This window comes from Centruroides vittatus, unplaced genomic scaffold, assembly GCF_030686945.1.
Source record: "Centruroides vittatus isolate TY-2023 unplaced genomic scaffold, ASM3068694v2 contig_680, whole genome shotgun sequence".
In the NCBI taxonomy this organism is placed as follows: Eukaryota; Metazoa; Arthropoda; class Arachnida; order Scorpiones; family Buthidae; genus Centruroides; species Centruroides vittatus.
The window spans coordinates 2007094-2012993 of NW_027122427.1; the positions used below are offsets into that span (position 1 = coordinate 2007094).

At 33.4% G+C, this 5900-nt stretch overlaps 1 long non-coding RNA gene across 1 annotated transcript; it reads right to left on the minus strand.

The window, feature by feature from the left end:
• Positions 1–1662: 1662 nt before the first annotated feature.
• On the minus strand, positions 1663–3194 carry LOC136980110 (uncharacterized). Its single transcript, XR_010881497.1, has 3 exons — positions 2077–3194; positions 1909–1998; positions 1663–1840 (listed from the first exon to the last, which is right to left on the minus strand). It is a non-coding gene; the product is annotated as an uncharacterized lncRNA (long non-coding RNA).
• Between the last annotated feature and the right edge of the window lie 2706 nt (positions 3195–5900).

The following is a 5900-nucleotide window of genomic DNA, read 5'->3' on the forward strand; positions in this document are numbered from 1 at the left end:
GAAGAGGGTGAACAAAATTATGCCACACATACACACTAACATCCATACGTACGGAAATTATCCCCAAACTTTTTTTTGCATTTCTCGACGTTTTAAAGTATTTTATTTATCTAAATAACGATTCTTACAGTAAAAACAAATAAAGATTTGCTAATTTTTATCTATTTCCATTTTCTTAATCAGTCATCGTCACAATCTTTTGCATTGTGTATGTGCAGGTAGATAGGTGTTTACGTCTGTGTTTGTGTGTCTGTTCATATATAATTACGTTCTTATGTCTGTATATATATATATACGAGTGTTTTTGTGTCGAGATCGTTAAAGTCTTTCGGGCAATTTATCTCTGAATTTTAAATAAGAATCGTTTATATTCACTAGAAACATTATTATTTTTTAAAATTTAATTTTGTTTTGCTTTAATATTTATAGATTATCGAATAATTTATTTATTCCTGCAGTTTTAAAGTGTATTTTTATTGTACGTTTTCATTAGGAGTATGCAAGCATAGGATAAGTGTATTTTGCATGTGGACAATACTATATAAAAGACGGGAGTGAATCATGCATGCACTTTGAAGTTCAGATGTAACTGACTCATCACCTCTTGGTTTAATAACATATCGTAACGTCCTGATGGAATCTAGAAAATGAGTTATTCGGAGGACAAAGGACCACTTATTTATTATTAAGTGAAAGTTAGATCAACTTGTAAGGAGTCGATTCCGAACTATTTTATTTTTGTTTGGGGATTATTTTTATTTCGTTATTCTATTTATTTTGGGGTATTTTATTTCGCTAAGGATAAACTACCGCACCTACCCAGGCAAAATTTTACAACTAAAATTCACCTTACTACGATGACTTCTGGTGACAACAATTACATCATCGAACCCGAAAACGACAATGGTTCCCTTATTGGACTTCAATAAGCCCTAGGCCCCTAAAAACCTAGTTCTGTCCCTGATACTTGAATAATTAAATCAAAACTATAAAATAATTATCTTTACGTTAAAATTTTATTTTCACTGTCTGTTTGTTAGCTATAAAGACAATAAACTTATGATTAATTTAAGGATTAGATTAATATAAGCTTAAAATCGCAATACGTGCGAGTAAAAAGACCTGAAATATGCATTGTACCCAAATCGCGTTTATATCAAGGTTTTAACCTTACAGCATTTAAGGAAAGAAACATGCATACAAATCGTCCCTTAATGAGAAACCAAGATATAACAATTCATCTAGGGGTTAATTATAATTAAAGGGATCAAAATGCATATTTTGCAAATGGTTGAAGTACACTCTGGTCGCTACAATTATTTTATATAAAAATTGCAATGATTTGAGGAAAAATATTCTTACAAATATAAGGAAAACTGCCGTCAAACCATGTGGACTTCGGCGAAAAGTTCTGCAAGTCTCTCGATATTTTTAAAATTTAAATTTTTGAAAATGTTTGAGAATCGCGCTTCCTCCCTTTGCTCAAATGCTCGATAAAGGTTAACGCGAAAGCTTATTTAGATAAACAGCTTTATTTATATTCTAGAGGAACTAGCAACCTACACTTGTAAGTTTAAAAACAGTTCACGATAATATTCAGTTAAATGTTCGTTTATATTAATTCCCGTATCTTTCATTTATTATATAAAGACTAAATTTTAAAAAATGAGAAAAATAATTGAGGAGATTTTTATAAATTTATAATAGAATTGTGTTGAAATGCATTGAATGCAGTGCTGATATTTCGAGCCAAGTTCAACTTTCTACAAGATACTTCTTCTTCCATTAAACTTCTTAGTTCCAACAAGAGGGAATATGCACTGAAGAGAGATTTAATAACCTAAAAGACAAAAATGAAGTTAATTTCAAAATACAGTATGTAAAAATATTATATAAAAAGTTACGAACTCTTAAGGGAAACGTCCTGGAAAGAGTAAAAAATCCTCCACAAGAAAATCCAATTTCTTTGTTAAAAAACAGTTTCATGAAACACAACATCTGAAATAAATTTCTGTGATTATTATTATTAGGGAAAGATAATCTTTCATATAGCTTAACTCGACATACGAAATATACCTTTAATTTCGTTTGAATGGGCAAAGAAGAAATTGAGAATTTTCTTACTTCTTGGTTTGATCCGTAAAACTACATAATTTAAATAGAATAAAACATGTTCTATATTATTGACAACTTTCAATTATCCTCATAAAGATAGAAGGGAATATATTAAAATAAAAAATAGCAAGCATTTAATTAAAAAGAAATATCTTACCAAGATAAAAAGTTGTGAAATTCCATAGGAAAGATATATCAGAGTAAGAGATACGCCTATGATGATTGGAATTAAAAAATATTTCATAATTACAATTGCTGATCCTCCAATTGTCACATTATAAATGCACAAACACAATGAGTAAATACTGGCAAAATAGCCGACGAATATACAATTTTCAAAAGTATGATTTATATGGTTTAAGAATCGAAACACCGCTTCGTGATTCTTCATGTTTCGCTGCATCTTTCGATGATCCATCACTTTTATTGCATTTTCGTTGGCTTTTAGTATTTTCGACATCTTCATTTGAATCAAATATAAAATGACATTAACTATCATCATTAAAAACATGATTAGATTAATTTCAAATAAGCTATATAAAGCGTAAAGAGATCCACAGACAAAACGAGTAATATTGTTTTTACCAGATTGCAAGAGATATGACAATAATAATAATGTCGGACTTATAGAAATAGTAAAAAAATGGATGGTGCCCCAGAACATAATAATTATTCTTTGAAACTTCATTACTCGGCAGAATTCTTTAATATTTACGGGAATATTTATTGATAGTTTTTTATTTTTCAAAAAAACAGAAATTAAGAAACAACAGCTCGAAATAGTGAAGAATAAGCTACCGAAAAAGACCGTACCTTGTTGAGAAGAATGGTCTTTTAGGCATCCGGTTTGGAATCCTTTTAATTTGTAAAATATTTCTATCGCTTTAGAAGAAGCAGAAACGAGGAAAATTAATTGCACGAATGCCAAATATATTTTCAATAGTCGAGTTTTTACATCACATTGTATACTCTTGCACGACGTTAATATATCCAAACCGACGGTTTTCAGTAGAGAAAATGACGGAAGAAATAAACAGTTCAAACATAATTGTTCCTTCATTATTTCGAACGAAACGTTTGAATTCATTTTCCTGTTTTAAATTGAGCTAATGTTTATAATAATCTCAAGTAAATATGCGTTTTATGAGAGAATATAAATGTCTATCTGTTGAGAGTCGAGATCAGATGGCCTCAGATAAAGCTGAGGAGATCGACGTTTGTATACAATTCGGTTCCTTCTTTCAGTATCCAGGCGTCTTTCTTCACGTTTCTTTCCTTTGTAGAATGCATTGCGAATGAACTTCAGCCGTATCTTAAGGATGAAAATCGAATTCGCGCATTTATATAATCTGTGAGTTATGATATAACACTAAATGACTATACTTAAAAGGTATGGCACTAAAACTAAATTATAATTCATTAGCTTTGTTTACATATTAATTAGAAGATAAACCATTAAAATTCCTGCTTTCATTTTACTTTATTTTCCAGTAGCAATTACGTAAATCGATGAAATTTATTAATTCAGGACTGTTTTTAATGCATTTCCGATATTTAACTATTCATTAATTTATTGTAATTTTCCATTAAAATTGTTCATTCTGCCAACAAAATCAATTTTATTTATTGCGATCAAGATCCTATATTTAATGCACTGATTAACACTAATAGTACGAAAACACAGCTTAAAAATATCTAGGCCTATTTACCCGAAGGTAATGATAACTATATCCGAATTCTGAAGACAATAAGCGAACTTTTATAAGTATATTTTAAAACATATGTTTAATCATAGAACACTTAAATTTTGATAGCATTAAACTGATAATATTCGTGATTACTAGTTGTTTTCAACGTCTGCAAATTGAGCTGAGAGAGATTTATGCTTAAATATAGAGTTTATTCATTGTTTTTCTTTTTTCACTCACTTCCTTTTCTTTGTATATTCGATAAAAATTATGTACTGCTACACAACTACATACTAAAACTATTACATAAGTTTTATTAAATATTTATTTAGTATGTCTCAAAATAGAAGCGATGAAATGACCGATTTCGGAAACTCGTTTCCTTTCAAACTTCGCTTCAGTACGACTTAATTCAGTTTGCGGCCTTGGTGTGAAATGGCCGAGTGATTAAGGTGCAGCCTACCGCTTTTGGGGACCCGAGATCGAATCAGCACTTGGTCGAAAAAACTCCAGGAATTTTTCGGTGGTTCATCTGTCCGCGTATGTCGGGCCTCGTCCCTTACCGCCCGATAGTTCCTTTGTGGGCCTTGCTGAAGTTTTCCATTTGAAAAATACTGTATTTTTAAAAATTGATAAAATGTAAAATACAGTTTACTCCCGATTATTCAGAGTAATAACGGGAACATGCACGGAAAGTCGAAACACACAAATAATTCCACACATTTCTTAAGAGGGAATAGTCTAAATACTGTCATACTGTGTATGTTATTATTAAATACAGAAACATAAAAAACAATTTATGTGCAAGTGTCTATTGTATAATAAGAACTGTTTATATGGAAGTGTCGCTACTTGTTATACTTTCAACACCTACTATAACAAGGTGACGGCCGGATGTTTGAGCGGTTAAGACTTCGGTCTACCGCTTTGATATCGAATTCGAGCTGTTGAAGAACACAGGGCGATCTTACCTGATGTGTCAAGCAGTGGCGTGCCGTGATCTTTGATGATAGAGAAGCTGTGTTTCTGCAAGAAGCCGACTTCCGGGGGCAATCAGTTAATTGCGTCAGTGATGATCTAGGGTCCATTCGTATGTGGGTGGTGGCGGAGAAGACAACGACGACAAGTATCGGAGCGTCGGAACATTTGAACTTTTGTACAGTCTGGTTTTCCACCTTCGGATAGGTATTACGTTTTTTTTTTCTTTTTAATTCTTTCCGCCCTGTGGGCACTAAGAGGGCCTCTTTTAGTAGGCCCATTATGGGTTCGGCCAGGCCCACAATGGAGCGACCGGGTGGTGAGGGACGGGGCCCGACATATCCGAACGGACCACCCCCCGAAAAATTTCTGGGGATTTTTCGACCCGTTCGGATTCGATCCCGGGTCCCCCAGAGCGGTAGGCTACCACCTTGACTGCTCGGCCATCCGGCCAAGTATTACGCCTTATTATAAGAATAGTTGTAAGGACTTTTTATTTAATTAAACCGTTTTAAGATAGAAAACCTGCCTCAGTGAGTCTTTCCATTCCCTCACGACCGTATTGACCGCTTGATTGTCGTGACCATTTCCATCCAATCGGCTAACCTCACACAAATGCCATTTTTCTTTATGAAGAATTGAATCCCAAACGCAATGTTTTCTGCTGCAAAAAACATTGTGGCGATATTAGCACTAGACCTGGCTGTATTTTGAAGTTGAATTTATATGAAGCCAAAAAATCCAAAGGTCAAGTCACATGACTTTTGGCGCTTAAAACGTTACTGCTTATATTCAGTGCCGTAACTAGGGCGGTGCCAGCGGTGCCCAGGCACAGGGTGCAGACCCTGGGGGGCGTAGAAATGACCTGGACCAAGTTTTATATCGTAGTTCTGGGGCGTAGTTACAGAAGCTCGCACCGGGCGCATAAAAGACTAGTTATGACGCTGCTTATATTTACATCATTTTGACATTCCAGAGAATTTGTAACATAGTGAGTTTTTTTACCATTTTATTGTAAAATTAAAATGTATTCATTCACTAGAAAGAGCGTTTTTTTACCTCTCCCGAAAAGTTTGTTTTTTGGCATTGCACGTTTCATATAAAATATTATAACTACCA